The following is an 18,640-nucleotide window of genomic DNA, read 5'->3' on the forward strand; positions in this document are numbered from 1 at the left end:
ATCATATAGAATAAACAATAATAAACAACAATCCCATACAATAAAATCATATAATAAACAACACTCTCATACAAGACCAAACATTAAAAAAAAAAAAAACTAAACATATTGATACAATATCACTCAACAATGCTACAGATTCATTAGACTTACAATTCATATTTATATAATCAAACATTAATTCCTATTTACATATTGATATAATATCATTCACAACCTCCAGCAATTAAATTACATAATCAAACATTAATTATTAATAGCACACGTGGTTCTTAAACTATATGGTTAGATTCTATATTGGTTTATAAACTTTGAAAAGTTCTAATTAAATCCTCAATTACCCAAACATATGTCAATATAGTCCAGATTAAGAGATCAAATTTACACACGTTTGGGCAATTAAGGATTCAGTTAGAACTTTTCAAAGTTTAGGGATCAATATAGAATTTGACCCATAGTTAAGGAACCACAACTCAACAATATTGTTTTTGAATATTTTATTGATTTTATTTTTTAATAGTCTATCCTTGATAGTGTTATCTCTTTCAACAATATTGTTTTTTTATTTTTTACGCATGGTAGACGATTTTCCCTTACTTCATTATAGTTTTGCATCATGGGGGTTTTTTTTTAGGTGGTTAATATATAGTAGGACAAATAGCTTATTTTGACTTGTATGAGGTTAATAAATGTCTTTATTTGAACTTCATAACATGATAAATATGATAAGGCATATTGGATTTAATATGTATTTTTGAAAAATGCTTGATAATGAGCATAGATTAGTAAAAGTTACCCCTGATGCTGATGTGATGAAGATGTGTGAGCGTATACCTCTAAGTAAGTACATTGTTGTTTACCAACAGTCTAGGGTATATGTTAAGTTTAATGTATAAAAGCCTAATACTACTGCAAACAGGTCTAGTGTAGAATAATTTCATGGAAATATATGTAATAAAAATGAAACTAAGAGTCAGGACTTTGACTATAGGGATAATGAGGACTCTTATTATAAGGATAGTCAATATGAGTTGGATGAGAAAGAAGATTATGTGAATTTTGAAAATTATGTAGATTCTAAAAGTGATGGAGATACTGATCATGAGGAGACAGAAGAATTATGAGTTAATCACGATGATGATCTTTATAGTATTGATGGATTTGATGATGATAATAGGAAAAAAATGGCTTGAATTTCAAAACACTGACAAATAAAACATGGACCTTGTTCATTGAAAGATTGAAAGAGGATCTGAAGATGGAAAATTAAACAGTTGGACTTGGATGTCTGACAAATAAAAGATAAATTATATGCTTCTGGTTTAACTTTTAGTTTAACTGTTCTGTCTAATCAATTATTTTTTTATCATAGGGTTTGAAAGCTTATGGTTGGCTTTTAGAAAGGTCAGCATAGGATTGGTCAAAGTCTCATTTCAGTATAGTCTTTAAATATGATATTCTACTTAACAAATTGTACGAATGTCTTAACAAGTACATTTTGGATGCTAGAAACAAGCCAATTCCAACCAGGTGTGAAACAATCAAACTTAAACTGATGAATAGATTCTATGTGAAAAGGAATGCTGTAGAGAAGTATTTTGGATTGATTTGCGTAAGGTTTCAAAAGAAACTTGACAGGAACAAAGAATTATTTGGAAACTATTGACTATAGCCATCTACACAGAGAACGTTTGAAATAAAAAGTCTAATAGGCCAATACGTAGTTAACCTAGATAAACAGTTATGTAGCTGTAAGAAATGAGAGTCATCTAGTATTCCTTGCCCACATGCAATTTTTGTAATTTTGTTGAACAATGAGTGGTCGGAAGACTATGTGCATGAATATTACATTATTGATAGATAAAGGAAGATCTACAAGGAAGCCATCAATCCAATCAGGGGTGAGAATTGTTGGCCTTCATGTGACTATAAGCCAAAACCTCTAGAGCTACAAATAAAACAACCTGGCAGACCTAAGATTAAGAGAAGAAAAGAACCTGATAAAGTAAGGACCATAGATGCTAAGGTTAAGAAAACATGTGTCACAATGTCATGTTCCAAATATAGATACAAATTTCACAATAAAAGGTCTTGCAAAAACATTCTATAGGTACAATCAATTACAGTTAATAGTTACAATTTCAAAATTTTGTGCAATCTTGTTGAATTAATATTGTTTATTTTAATTTTTTTTCTATCTAATAACAGCAAATCCCCCAATCTAATAGCACAAACCACCAATAATAGTAAACCTTCAATAATAACAATCCATCAACAACAGTAATAATAGTCAGTTTTAGTCAATTCTAATTTTGACAATAAGGAATACCAACAGCAACAAACCATTAACAATAGCAACAACAGTCAATTCCATTACATGATGTAACACTTAGATAGATGCATGATGTATTTATATTTATATTGGTTAATAGTAACTTAGCTATATATTAATTTTGTCTAATCATCATTGTTTGTTATATTTAAGGGTTCAAGTTAGACTATGTATCATAAAAATGCATCATTAGGTACGCAACATTCACAAAGTGATACATAAAATGTAATATTGAATCCTACTTCTACTCTCTAACTTCTAATGAAGTAAGTAAATTGAAATTTTGGTTTTTGGTTGGCTTTAAGGTTACTACCAGATTATGTTTTTTTAATAGTTTTTATCTTTATGTGCAATTTAGGGTTCAATATCTCTTTCACATAGTCCAGTTTCTATGAAAACCTTGTTCAAGCATGTTGTCAGGAAGCTCATGGCTAAGTAGCAAAAGGTTTAGAATTTTGCATAATGAATAAAGTTTGTAGTGTGAAAGAAAAGCTTGTTTTGTCCATAACTGTATTTTTTATTATAACATTGTGTTTGATTATACTGACAAATTTTAATGTAGTTTAGAACATTGTGTTTCTTTTTGCTGGGAAATTTCAATGTAGCCAGTTTAGGGTTTGATTGTGCTAGCATTAAAGTGTATAAAACTTTACAAAATGTAAAACTGCAACCAATTTAGGGTTTGTCCATAACTATATTTTTTGTTGGAACATTGAGTCTTTTGAAATGTACACAACTTTACTCATTGTACAAAACTTGCTGGCATTAAAGAGTATTGACGTAATGTATATAGTCCTAAAACTAACCCATTAAACACAAAACATAGAGTTGCTATCAATCTTTTTTTAACTATGTGTGATTAATCACCTAAGTGCATTTGTCATTTCTAAGGTTGTTCTAAGTGTAAACTAAGGGTCCCTAAAAAGAATAGATTTTGATCTTCTAAACAGAACTGGGTTTGGTTACATGTAAGAAAGGTTATAGCACATTTACAATTCCCACAACTTGGTACCAATTAATTTTAATTTTTTTAGGCCTTAATTCAATGGTCTCTTATTCCTAATTCATTTTATTAATTTATTTGTTTTTTTAATATAAATATTTTAATATTGAACATATTTTTAGGTTTTCTCCAATACTTTGGTCAACCTCCTAAAAATATTCCTCACCTCAGGAATATTCAAGTAACACACTTATTTCTTTGAAAAGGCTTTTTCATCGGAGTTATTAAACAGTTTATGAAAAAGAGATACATATAAATATATAGTAAAATACACAATCCAATAAAATAAAAATACACAATTCAATAAAATACAATAATCATGCAATCACAATTTAATTAATCATGCAATTAAATCACCATAATTTATTTTCAATTTTAATTTTTCAAATTAGAAATAAAAAAAATTATGATATTAAAACCAATTTCTAAATCTTCCAACACCTTGACTGAATCTATAAAAAGTTCTCTCACCTAAAAATTTCTAAAAAAATTATACACCTATAATTTTTTTAAAATTTCATCATTGGATGAATTTCATTTATTTTCAAATTTTAAAATTTTCACTTTTTACTTACTTTCAAATAATCTATAATTATATTCCTAATCTAGAAATTCTAACATGTGACATATGAATAAGTAAATAAATATATATATATATATATGCAAGTGAAAAAATTGAAAAGAAAAAAAAATAATAACCAATTACCAAATTTGGGATAAAACCCAAAGCTTTTGAATCAAATAAATGGCCCCCACTTTTCGGCTTCCCCACTCTCTTTGAAGTCTCTAACTCATTTCCCCTTTTTATGCTTACAACCGACAACCCCTTCTCTTTATGCAAATCCAAGAGCCTATTGCTTACTACTCCACCTCTTACTATCAATTGCTTACCTAAACCTTCTTTGAATTCTACAAAAAATTTCACCTTGAGACTAAGAAGAAATTTTCAAAACTTAACAGAATCAAAACCTAAAAGAAACTACTACTAGAATTTTTCTTTCTTTTTTCTCTAATCTTCTTTTATTCTTTCTTGATTGTTTTCTAATCCCTATGAATTGCGATGATGTCTTTTTATAGGTTTTTTTAATCTAGGAATACTTTCTCTTTTTTAATTAAAACACTAAACTTCAAACTGAATCAAACTCTTTTTTTTTTTAATTTAACAAAACCCAAGTCAATAAATAAATAGAATTATTCTACAAAATTAACCTTAGATAAAATGAGGTATTTACAATTGTCCGTCTTTATGCATTTTTTGTGAAACAAGAATTATGCAAAGACATAAACAGGTCACATATCCAGATAATCAACTCGACTTTTTTTTTTTTTGGAAAAGATTATTTTAAACAGTAACTCAAACTTTGTGAACAACATAAAAGGCTCATTTCAATAGAGACTCAATAACTTTAAAAAATATAAAAGGCTTCTCTCAACAGAAGCTCAACAACTTTTGAAAAAAAATAAAATGTTACTCTCAATAGAGGCTTAACAACTTTTGAAAAATATAAAAGGCTTCTCTCAACTAAAGCTTAACAACTTTTGAAAAATATAAAATGTTCCTCTCAACAGAGATTCAACAACTTTTGAAATATATAAAAGGCGCATCTAAACAGAGGTTCAATAACTTTTTAAAATTTTAAAATGCTCTTTTTAACAAAAGCTCAACATCTTTTGAAAAATATAAAAGGCTCATCTAAACAAAGGTTCAACAACTTTTGAAAAATATAAAACATTCAGCCTGAAGGACTTATAAATCTTACCTAGAAGACTTAAAGACTATGCTTGGAGGTCTTATAAATCTTAACACTAAAACGCTCCAATAAACAAAGGCTCCACAACTTTGAAAATATAAAAAAGATTCTTATCTAAAGAAAATCAGGAGTTCATTCAAATATTCAAATAAAAAATTCAAGATTCTCACCAAAAGGTTCTTAAAATTTATATAACTCTTTAAGATTCGTATCAAGGATTTAAATATTCATATTTGAAAATCTTAGAGATTCACATCAAAGATTCAAATATTCTCATTTGAAAAATTCAAATCTAAAATTCCATGTCTTAAGGATTCAGATAAGAGATTATCATCTTATAGTGAAAAAACTCCTCTAAATAGATGTTATGAAACTTTAACAACTGGACAAGCTCTTTAACCAAGGTTTACCAGCTTTTCTTAAAATCATTTTCTTTATTTAAAGGTTTCAAACTTTATCTTCACAAACATATAAGGATCAAAAGCACATTAAAAGGCTTTATTTTTGTAAAATATTTGCTAAATCAAGGATTATTATCTTACTTATTTTTCAAAAAATTTTCATCAGGAATCAAAATTTTATCTTTGAAAATTATCCTCCATTGAGGATTAAAATCTCATCTTTGGAAAAACTTATCATCAAGTAAAAATATTTCACATTCTCACCATTTCATGACCCTAAATCATAACTTCCTACCAAACAAATTACATGAGTGAATTGTTTATGAATGCAATACATGAAAGCAATGTTTATGAATGGAATGCATAAATGCAATGTTTATGAATGCAACTCTAATTGTGGTAAAAAAGTTCTCAAGATCATTCTAGTGCCTTCATTTTTTAAGTTCACAAATCTTTCTTTTTTTTATCTCTTATGTAATCATAACTGCCTCACGATCTCTAATTAATCTAATCATCCAATCTCATTTTTCATTATCTCTTCTTTGAAAAGGCTAAAAATCTTAAGTACCAATGTTTCACTAGGCCTTTGACTTTCTTTTCATCTTAATCATCTTTTTCAAAGTAACATAGGAATTTTTCATGTTATCATTCATTTATTCATCATCATTTCAATAGTAAATGCAATGTAATCGTCCATTTCTTTTAATTAATGAAAGAAAAATGCTTCATATTAAGAAAATGGGTAACAAATCTGGTAATAAGTAAACAATTCAATCAAGTTATTAAGGTAAATGTTTGAATAGAGACGCAACTTGCCAAATAAATCAATAACTATGACAAATAAATTTAAGATTTTTCCCAAAAACCTATCCAACTGATTTTTTAATCCTTTAAAACCCATTAAACCATCCTTGCCCTTGTATTTTAAGATTCTCAAGTGATGTTACACTTTCTCCCATATCTAAGTTGTCTTTTCATTTTTTTCAACTTAGACATATTGCCTTTAACTCAAGCTGTTCTTTTCTAGTTTTCACCTTGAGTCCTCCATTTTCTTTTTTTTTAATGCAATATTTTTTTCACAGCATTAGAGTTTATTGGGTTAAGCAAAATATCACCATCCATTTTTGTTAAGATCAATGCCTTTCTCAAAAATGCTTCTTTCACCATATATAGACTTTTCTAATTTGGTGTCTATTTTCCTCTATTATCATCCTAACTTGTGAGAATACTCTTTAGAACCAATTCACCTTCTCAAAAATGACAAGGATGAACCTTTTTATCATTCTTTTCTAATATAGCTAACCATGGCAAAGTGTCGTAAAGCTTTTTTCTCAATGGAATTTAGCTATTGATAGTGTTCTTATATCCATTCTACTTTTTCTAATTCAGCTTCCTTAAAAACTCTTAAAAAAAGAATCTCAACTTCAATAGGAAACAATGTATCCATCCTATACACTAATAAAAATAGGGTGACTCTAGTAGAATTATGGACTAAAATTTTGTAGGCATGTAAAGTAAAAGGTAAATTCTTATGCCAATTTTTATAAGTACAGTAATTTTTTTTTAAATCCTCTTTATATTTTTATTTGCAGCCTTTGCTACCCCATTCATCTTTAGGCAATATAGTGTCGAATTATGATGTTTAATTATAAATTAGGCAAATCTTTTGCATAATCTTACTATTCAAATTTTTAGCTTATAAAAAATGATCTCTTCGAGAAGTCCAAATTTATAGAACATTTTCTCAAGCTTTTTTTGCCTTTTTAATTTCATTTTTCTCTTGCCTTTGTCATCTTGAATTTCCTTTTAAAGGAATGAAAAAATCTTTTATGAATATTATCATTCATTTATTACCATCATTTTAATTCATGACTAATGTAATGCAATTATATATTTTCTTAATTTATTATAGGGATGCAAAACTGATAAAGAACAAGAAAAATGAGAGGAAATAGGTATTCATTATTGAAAAGAATAAAAAAAATCTAGTAAAAAAAATAAAATATGAAGAAAAGTAAATTACTGTGACTATTTAAATGGGATATCAACATCTAAATAATGAATATTTAAACAATTTTAAATTCTACTTTAGAATTCTTTCTTAAAAACTCATTCCATTGAATTTTTAAATCATTTTGAGCTCATCAAACCTTACCGTAGTTTAGTAGAATTGTAAAATAACATTGATCTTTTCAACTCAAATATTTTATATTCAAATCGCCCTTTTTAGTTTTCAATTTGAGTATTCATTTTCTCTTCATTTTCATCTTTTATTTTTTTTTCATTTTTCACATCTTTCTCATTTTTCTTCCTTTCATTTCTTTTTCTCACTTTTTTATTATTGATATCCCCATCTAATTTCAAACCAATCCCAAAATACTAAAACAAATCATAGTCTCATTGTCCTATCACAAGCATGCCTTAGTTCAATGTCTAACTCTTCAATTCAAGCATACATATTTGACCAAAATAGACTTTTAAAGGATGTAATGCAGGCTAAGGTAACGGGTTATGAAAAAAGGATAAAATAGGCTCAAAACATGTGTTTGAAAGGTTGTAAACCAAAGGATTATTTCTTTGTTTGAAGCAACTTAGCATTATGCCCCATTTCTTAATAATTTCTTCACATTTCTTTTTCCTTTTCATTTTTTCTTATTTATCTTTTTTATTTTTCATTATTTTCTCTTTAAAAATAATTTATTCACAAAGAGCTTTTTCTACTTTACCCCTCAAATCATTTGTGGCATTCTCCTTTCTTTTAATGAAGAGGTTTTTTCAATATTCATCCTTAAGACCTTTTATGATTTTTTTTTAATAAGAAAATCTTTTCCAAAATGTATCCCTCTATGTGGAGGATGATCCTTGGTTAATAGTTTTTTTTTTAAATCATAATAGGCTTAAAGGGGTAGCAAATAGATAGATTTCCTTTTTGTTAAAGGTAAAGAAAGATGGCAATTTCTCATCTCAAATATGAATACTTTTTTTAAAAACTATTTATTAAGCATAAACTTGTCTTATGGATAAATCATCATAAAGGACTATATGTTTTTATTTTGCTTTTCAATGAATGGTCAAATAATCTTCTCAACTTGCTTTTGAACTTTCTTTACACAACTTGTTCAACTAATTTTTATCATAATGTATAGATCCATAGATCTACCATTAGACATTGATTAAAGGAGTCACCACCAATCTTTTTTTATTTAGGTGTGATTGACCACCTAATTGAATTTGTCATATTTAAAGAAGAGTCCCAAGATTGACTTAGGTATCTTTAAGTAGTAGATTCTAATCTATGAAACTAGAGTTTAGGTTCAGGAGTATGGTTATGTATAGAAAAGGTTATAGTACCCCTATAGCGCCCATCCAAATGATGGTACCAATTTGATTTCAAATTATCCAAGCTTTGAAAATATTTGTAATTTATTAAATTATTTAATATTAAAAAATTAGTCTTAAAATTATTCCAATAGTTTGGTAGCAATTTAAGATAATTCGCTCACCTCAGAAGTATTCATAGAGACTAGTGTCCTACTCTGAAGAGGTTTTATTGTCGGATTTATTAATTTACTTTAATCCAAAAAAATAGTAAATTCTCATAATAGTTTGGTAGGACTTACTTTGAAGTAGATCTCCTAATAGTTTGATAAAATTTAATTGTAAAAAGATTTGTAAAAATTTTGAGAATATCATTAAGTCTCCCAATAGTTTGGTAAGACTTACTTTGAAGTAGATCTCGTAATAGTTTGATAAAATTTTATTGTAAAAAGATTTATAAAAATTTATTCTTTTTGAAAAAATTTGTTAAGTTTTCCAATAATTTGGTGAGACTTAATTTGGGGAGCAATCCTCTAACAGTTTGGAGGATAAAATTATTTTTTTTCTTATTTTTTTTGAAAAAAATGATTTTTAGAATTTTTCAACAATTTGGTGAATTCCATTAAAAAATTAAATCCATGAAAATTTTTCAATAGTTTGGTAAAATTCATGAATTTATTTTGTAAGGATTTTTATTTGAAAAAGATTTTTTATTTCTATTTTTCTTTATTTTTTTCAAACTTATTTGAAAAGATTTTTTTTTGTGTTTTTTCTGTTTTATAGAAAGAAAAAATAGTAAAATTAAAAAACTGAAAATAAAAAAAATAAGATAATAAAATAAATCAAAAATGAAATCAAAAAATAAAAATGAAAATGAAAAAAGAAAACCTACGATTCGGGTCAATGCGTGAGTCGATGCACAGGTTAGCGGGTCACACACGGATCTTAGGTTGTCCGAAACGACACCATTTTGGGTCAATATAAAGGCCAAGCTTAGTGTTTTGGACCCAGACACTTTCTACTCCCTCTTTCTTTAGGTTTAGTTTTCTCTACCTTCTCTATAAAAGCCCAAGAACACCCACCGAAAACTTCAATCAAAAACTGAAAAACCTATAAGTTTCTGGAAAAGTTACTGGAATCACACCAAAAAGTTCAAATCCTGCCAAAAAATTCAACTGAAAAATTCCTATTCCATTCGAAAATTTATCTTAAAGCCAGATTCTCCAAAAAAAAAAACCTAAAATTTTTAGATTCTTTTAGATTTGCCTAGATTTTTTAAAAAATTCTCCATAATCCTAATTCGAACCCCAGAAACCTAAATCTAAACTTCAAATCAAACCCTAACAATCCCTATTCAAAATTCCAAAACCTCAAAAATCTTAGCAACTGAAACTAAAACCCAGAATCTTTCCAAAGCTTTTTTTTTCTAGTGTCCCATTTCTTTGATCCAACGTTCAATTTATAGGGATTCTTAGAACAGATTTTAGGAAATAGATAAAACCAATCCCAAGCTTGAATTTTGGGATTGGATTCTACCCAAACCTTACTTTTAGGTCTAGTTTCATTGTTAATTTCTTGGATTGATTAAAAATCCCTTGATTTGGGTTCTGATTAACCCTTTGATCAAATTCAATTCCCAATTTCAGTTTCTTTGGTCATCGACTAGGAAAGAAAAGAAAAAAGAAATAAATAATAATAATAATATAATACTATACTATAATAAGCTATAATAATAATATTAATATTAATAATAAGAGCATACTATACTGTAGTATTAATAACAACAGATAATACTAATAAAAAAAAGTAATGATAATGATAAAAATTGACCCCGGACACAGATGAGTGTCTACAGCTATCTCTCTTTACACATCTCTATTAGACAGAGATTATGCAAAGACATAGACACCCATTCTATTCCAAAAATCAAATTAGTGAGTAGAAATGACTGGGATTGAACAGTAGATCAGAAAAATGACTTAGGCTAAATCGAGATCGAATGACTTGAAGGGAGCCGTGAGTTTAAAGATAAAGTGACCAGGATCGAATGAATGACCAGGATAAAATTACGAGTCAAGAAAATGATCTAGATTGAGTGATTGGGATGAAGCCGCAAGCTTAAAGATAAAATGACCAGGACCTAGTCGAGGTTGAAGATAAATGATCAAGATCCAATGATCTGGACTAAGCTAAGATCCAATGAACTGGATGAAATCGTAGTCTAAAGATAAAGCAACTAGGCTAAGTTGACGTCGAAAATGAATGATCGGAACAATATCACGAGTCAAAAAAATTATTTGGATTGAGCAGAGATCAGATGATTGGGATAAAATCGAAGTCTAAAAGATAAAGCGATCAAGAGTGAGTCGAGGTCGAAGATGAATGACTAGGATAAAATTACAAGTTAAGAAAATGATTTGAACTAAGCCAAGATTGGATGATCGGGATAAAACTGTGAGTCTAAACGATAGAGAGACCAAAATCAAGTCGATGTCAAAGATGAATGACTGGGATTAAATCATAAATTAGAAAATGATTTAGACTGAGCCAAGATCGAATGATCGGGATGAAATCATGAGTCTAAAAGATAAAGTGACCAAGACCAAGTTGAGGTCAAAGATGAATAACCAGGATGATATCGTGAATAAAAAAATGATCTAGATAGAGTCGAGATTGGATGATTGGGTTGAAATCGTGAGTTTAAAAAATAGAGTGATCAAGATTGAGTCGAGGTAACGATGAATGACTAGGATAAAATTGTGAGTTAGAAAAATGATATGAACTAAGTAAAGATCGAATAACCATGACGTAATCACCAGTCTAAGAGATAAAGTGATCAAGATTGAGTCGAGGTCGAATATGAATGATCAAGATGAAACTGTGAGTTGAGAAAATGATCTAGACTAAGCCAAGATCGAATGATTGAGATGATACCGTGAGTCTAAATGATAGAGCGACCAAGATCGAGTTGATGTCAAAGATAAATGACTGAGATGAAACTACGAATCAAAAAAATGATCTGGATTGAGTCGAGATCGGAATGAGTGATAATGTGATGTTACAAATGCATGGCCTATCTAGGATGCAAATGTAAACACAATGCTGATGTCATGAAATTTCAATTATGGTGATAAGGTTCTCAAGACTCCACTAGTTTTTTTTAGCTTTTCAGTGTTAATAGTCTCAGAGTAAATTTTGACAACTGATCTATGTCATTTTTCTTATCTGGTCATAACTCACAGGTTGTGTCAACCAATTTATCATTGGATTCAACCTTGGGTCATCTTGTTTGCCCATTTTTTTAAACATCTTTTCAAGCTTCTTTCACTCTTCTCATCTGAGACTTTTTTCAAAAGAATGAAAAATTTTTTTACGTACAATATCATTCATTTATTTACCATAATTCAAATTAGTGACAGCTATGATACATTTTTTTAGTTCATTCAGGGAATATTCATTTGGTGAAGGATAAGGAAAATTATTTTTTATTATTGAAAGAACAAAAGGTATGGTAAAAAACAACTTAAAGATGAACAAAGGTAAAATGCTGTGATTACTCAAATAGGATACGATATCCAAAATAACGATTGTTTAGAGAATTTTGAACTTAAACTCATAATCATATTTCAAAAATACATATATTCAATATTTGAGCCAATCATCATCCTTTTTTTTAGGATATTCACATAAAGTTATTTTTTTGAGTCTTCATCTTTACTTAAACTACCCTTTCAGGTTTTCAGTTTAAGTCTTCTTTTAAAAAAACTTTTTTTTTTAATTTTTTCATTTTTTTTGGCACATCTCTTTCCCATTTATTATTTGATCCATCAATGACACTTCGATTAAAGCTTCAAACAATCCAACAGTAAGCCTGCCCTAGTTTAATTCATGACTCTCCAAATCGAGTATTCATATTTGATCAAAATGAACTTTTAAAAGACATAACATAGGCTAAGGTAAAGGGTTATAAAAGAAATGGATAAAACATGCCTAAATTGTATTTGCAGAGTAATTAAACCAAGGATAATTTTTTCATGTGGAGTATTTTGAGATTTTGTTCCATCAATTTTTTTTTTATTCTTATTCTTTATTTTTTTGGTAAAGCATATTGGCATTTTACGTCATCAATTTTTTTTTATTTTTTTTCATCATTTTTCAAGAAAAACTTGAGCACAAAAGGACCTTGCCCCTAAAATCACTAAGAAAAATAAGTTTTTCAAACTTTGCCCCCTATATGATTTTTTTATTTTTTGAAGGATAGAAGAAAGATGGTCATTTCTTATTTCAAACATGAATACTCTCAATAAGAATATTTATTGATTAAGAACAGATTTATGAATGAAAAATTACAAGAATCATATATTGCATCACTTTTGAAAATCTTTCGCAGATTTGTCATTTTATTCAACAGTCCCAATAGATCAATAATCTCAAATTTATCAATGGTGTTTTCAAAGTCAAATCTTGAATTATTATCATAACTATCTAAACATTCGTTATTTGAAATAAGAAAGGTATGAAAAGGTAAAATAAGTAATAAGTATTCACATAAAAAAAAATCATGAAAATGCATCAAGCATGTCACTATTAAAATGATGAAAAATAAAATGAAATCCAAGTACATAAAAAAAATCCATATTCTCAAGTAGTCTATGATGATAAGTAGTTTCAATCAACCTCTTCCAAAATTATGCCCCTAGATGATTGGGTGATGGGTTACCACTGGCATTGGATGTAGTGTTTCCATCGGTATCAAAATTTATCAACCTTTCTTTGATCAAACTTTGCACCATACGTTTTAAAGGGACACAATTTTCAGTGGAATGGCCTACCACCCCAAAATGATAATCACAGTGAACAATGAAGTCATGCCATTTAGGATAGAAAGGTTCAAGTGGTTTTACAAGAAATGGAGCAATCATATGGTTCTTGTAAAGCTCTTGATATAGTTTAGTATAACTCATGGGAATAAGGTCAAATGTAGGCTTTTCCTTATTCTGTGATTATTACATACCACTTATTAGGGTAGTGGGATGAATTAAAGGTCTAAAAAGGGATAGATAAGAAGATCATAGAGTTAATTGGTAGAATACAGCAAAGACATAACTTACAAAAAAATGGTATGTGAGATAGGTTAGTTGAAGATAGTTTCTGGATTGCTGCCTATCGAAACTCATAGCTTGAGTTTCACTTTCTTTTTTCTTAGGCATCTTTTTAGTAGTAAAAAACTCTCTTTCTTTCAATTTACCAATTTGATTGCATTTTTGATGATCTCCTCTAAAATCACCTTGTCAACAAAATTTTTAGCTTCGTTTCTTATCATCTTCTCATAGTAGAGTGACTTTAGAGTGCTGACAAATAGTATTATTTTTTTTTATTAGAAAAGGTTGTACCTAGGTAATGACATCTCACCATCTTTGGGCATATTCCTTGAAAGACTCAAATGCTTTCTTCTCCATCCCTTATAATGAAAAGTGATCTGGAGTCATATCTATGATGTGGCGATATTGGTTGATGAAAGATCTAATCAGATCTTTTTATGATTTTTTATAAGTCTTGTCCAGCTGAACATACCATCTTATAACAGATCCGGTTAAGCTGTCTTAAAACACATGCATGAGCAATTTTTCATTGATGGCATGTGCCGCCATATTGTGATAATATATTATGTTATGTGTAATAGGGCACTTGGTACCATCATACTTTTTAAATTTTGATACCTTGAATTTCGAAGGAATCATAACATCTGGAACTAAACAAAGGTTGGCAGTATCCATGGATCCATAAAAATCAATGCCTTTTATAGCCTGTAGTATTTCTTTAATCATACTCGTAGGTTGATCGATCTTTGAATCTTTTGAGGACACAGTCTTCTGTAACTTCACTTTTTCTTTGGTTTTATCCATTTTGGAAATTTGGATGGGTTCATCTGCCTTTTGAATGAAGACAAGATTGGTATAGCTTTGAATATTCCCTTGATTGTAATTTGTGAAAGTGGTCTATTGTTGCGAAAAGCTTGGAAATGTTTAAGCCTGATGTGAAGCAAAGCCTGAAGGATACAGTGGCTCAGTATCTTCATGTGAGATGTCTTTTTCTACTATTTTTCTTTTTTTTATCTTTTTAAAGCTTTAAAAATGTTATTTAGCCTTCCCTTAATTACTTCTTAGGCCTTTTCTAACCTCTTAAATTGGTCTGTATTATCTTGCTTAATTTTTTTTGGCTCTAGTCGAGTGTAGTATTTGTGTTGAGCTATCTTTGAACCTTGATTTTTTACAATATACAAGTTTAAAAATGATGTCATAGAACTCTCAAATTATACATGAGAATGAATACTAAAGCAAAAATGCATGAATATAATAAAGAAAATTTACCACATTGCAATTGTTATCAAAGAACATCTTTATTGAATTAAAAGTTATTTTTAACCAAATCTAATATTACATCCATGAAAAGTCTAAAACTACTGGAAAAAAAACCCATGGCTTGTCGATACTAGCTTTGCACTTCATTAAGGAAATCTATCAATTTTTGGCCATATGCTCCCACTGATGGCACCCTTGCTTTCCATTTTTCAATTTCTTCCATTATGTCTTTGGCTTTGTAAACAACCACCATGATTTTGTCCACAAAGACTTTAACCGGTTATGTTTTTGCATATGTGCTTCATTCAGTTGCTCACATTCTTTAGCCATGGCCTTCATTTGTATTCTGATTCTTACCACTACTCTATTTAGCATCAGGATGTGCTTTTGGGCTTCAAAGAGAATTGCATCTCTTTTTTATAGTTTTATTTACAATTATCTGTTTTCTTATAATAATTGGGCCAATTGCTGATTAGTGAATGACCTTGTTGTATTAAGGTCAATGCATAAATTTCTCCACCCATCCTTTTCTTACTCTAGTGTTTAGACTTCCATTTTTAGCCTTTTGTTTGCAAGCTTCAACTCTTCAAATTCTCTTTTTAGGCTAGTAGAAAATATGCCTAGGCTTTTTATAGATGTAATTGAGATTTTTTTTGTTAAAAATATTTTGTGGAAAATATTCCTTATGATCTGAATGCATGATAAAGAAAAAGATTAGTAAGAATAATATATAAAGACCAACATATAGGGTTAGTATACAAATAAATACAAAAAATATGTGAAAACAAACATCCAATCATCTATCTTATTTAGGTTTTTCTAACACAGGGGAAGGCATGGCTCTATCTAAGTTTAGACCCTTAGGGTTAACTATATGTGGCTTGGATTATTTCTAAAAGGTTCTCAAACTGCTTCTTACATCATTGTCCATCATAGACTAGTAAAGCACCTCAATCATCGTCGATCATAAGCTTCGAGCGAAAAAAGGTTCAATTTGAATAGAAGTGTTTTGTAAGCCCATGTGGAGACATGAAATCTCATGAGGGCATAGGTACTTCACTCCCTCTTAAGGGTAAAGCTCGGGTGGAAAGCTTTATGTTATGTACAAACAAATGAATGACAAATATATACAATAAGTAAAGAAATAACTAAAACAAACATAAGTAATGAAAAAAAATAAAAAAAAATAAATTTTGAATTTATTAGGCAAGGCTTGGATAATAAGAAATAATTTACCAGCTTGACTTTTGATATCTCTAGTGGAGTTGCCAAACTATCGTAATGTATAATTCATGGACCTACCATTAGATATAGATTAGAGGAGTCGCCACCAATCTTTTTTATTTAGGTGTGATTGACTACTTGATTGAATATGTCCTATTTTAAAAAAAGTCCTAAGATTGACTTGGGTATCTTTAAATAGTATATTTTTTATCTAAGAAACCAAAGTTTAGGTTTAGGAGTACGGTTACGCATATGGAAGGTTATAGCACCCCCACAGCGCATATCCAAAGGATGGTACTAGTTTGATTTTAGATTATCCAAACCTTAAAAATATTTGTAATTTACCAAATTATTTAATATTAAAAAATTAGTCTTAAAATTGTTCCAATAGTTTGGTAGCAATTTAAGATAATTCTATCACCTCAAGAGTATTCATGGAGATAAGTGTCACATTCTAAAAGGCTCTATCATTAGATTTATTAATTTATTTTAATCTAAAAAAATAGTAAAGTCTCCCAATAGTTTAGTAAAACTTACTTTAAAGCAAATCTCTCAATAATTTGGTAAGATTTAATTGTAAAAAGATTTGAAAATATTTTGAGAATTTCATTAAGTCTCTCAATAGTTTGATAGGACTTACTTTAAAGCAAATCTCCTAATAGTTTTGTGAGATTTTATTGTAAAAAGATTTATAAAAATTTATTCTTTTTGAAAAAATTTATTAAGTCTCCCAATAGTTTGATAAGATTGGAGCAATCCTCCAATAGTTTGAAGGATAAAATTATTTTTATTATTATTTTTTTGAAAAAAATGATTTTTAGAATTTCTCAATAGTTTGGTGGATTTTATTAAAAAATTAAATTCATGAAAATTCTCTAATAGTTTGGTAAAATTCATGAATTTATATTGTAAGGATTTTTATTTGAAAAAGAGTTATTATTTTCTTTTTTAAAAAAAAAAAACTTTTTAGAAAAGATTTTTTTTTTTTTGCTTCTTCTGTTTTCTAAAAAAAATAGTAAAATTAAAAAGCTAAAAATAAAAAATTAAGATAACAAAATAAATCAAAAATGAAATTAAAAAATAAAAATGGAAATGGAAAAAAAAAACCTACGATTCGGGTCAGGTTAATACGCGGGTCGACGTGCGGGTTAGCAGGTTATGTGCAGATCCTAGGTTGTCCAAAACGACACCATTTTGTGTTAGTATAAAGGCCAAGCTTAGCATTTTAGACCTTAGACGCTCTATGCTCCCTCCTCTCTAGGTTTAGTTTTCTTTGCCTTCTTTCTAAAAATCCAAAAACACCTACCGAAAACTTCAACCGAAAACTAGAAAACCCACTGGTTTCTAAAAAAGTCACTAAAAAATTCAATCGAAAAATGGAAAACCAGCCAATTTTTGGAAAAGTCATCAGAATCCCACATAAAAATTCAAACCTTATCGAAAAATTCAACTGAAAAATTCATATTCCACTGAAAAATTCATCCCAAACCCAGATTTTTCGAAAAACCCAAAATTTTCAATTTATTTCATATTTGCCCATATTTTTTTAAAAATTCTCTAGAATCCTAATTCAAACCTTAGAAACCTAAATCTAATCCGAAGACTTCAAATTGAACCCCAACAATCCTTATCCAAAATTCTAGAACCCAAAAAATCCTAGCAATTGAAACCAAAACCCAAAATCTTTCCAAAGCTTTTTTTTTTTCTAATGTCCCATTTCATTGATCCAGTGTTTAATTTATAGGCATTATTAAAACAGATTTTAGGAAACAGACAGAACTAATCCCAGGCTTGAATTCTGAGATTGGATTATGCCCAAACCTCACTTTTAGGTCTATGTTCATTGCTAATTTCTTGGATTGATTAGAAATCCTTTGATTTGGGTTCTGATTGACCCTTTGATCAAATTCAATTCCTAATTTTAGTTTCTTTAGTCGTCGATTAGGAAAAACAAATAAAAAAGAAATAAATAATAATAATAATAATACTATACTATACTATACTATACTATAATAAGCTACAATAATATTAATAATAAGAGCATACTATACTATACTATTAATAATAAAAAATAATACTAATAAAAAAAGTAATGATAATGATGGAAATCGACCTTGGACATAGATGGGTGTCTACAATCTGTATAGATCAAGTTTATCAATATGAATGACTTTTCAAAATTGAATCCTATATTATAATCATTATTGTCTAAACATTCACTGTTTGAAATTTGAGAATGGGTATAGGAA

The sequence above is a fragment of the Durio zibethinus genome, chromosome 17 (assembly GCF_047325235.1).
Source record: "Durio zibethinus cultivar Kanyao isolate XHJ-2024 chromosome 17, ASM4732523v1, whole genome shotgun sequence".
NCBI lineage: Eukaryota > Viridiplantae > Streptophyta > Magnoliopsida > Malvales > Malvaceae > Durio > Durio zibethinus.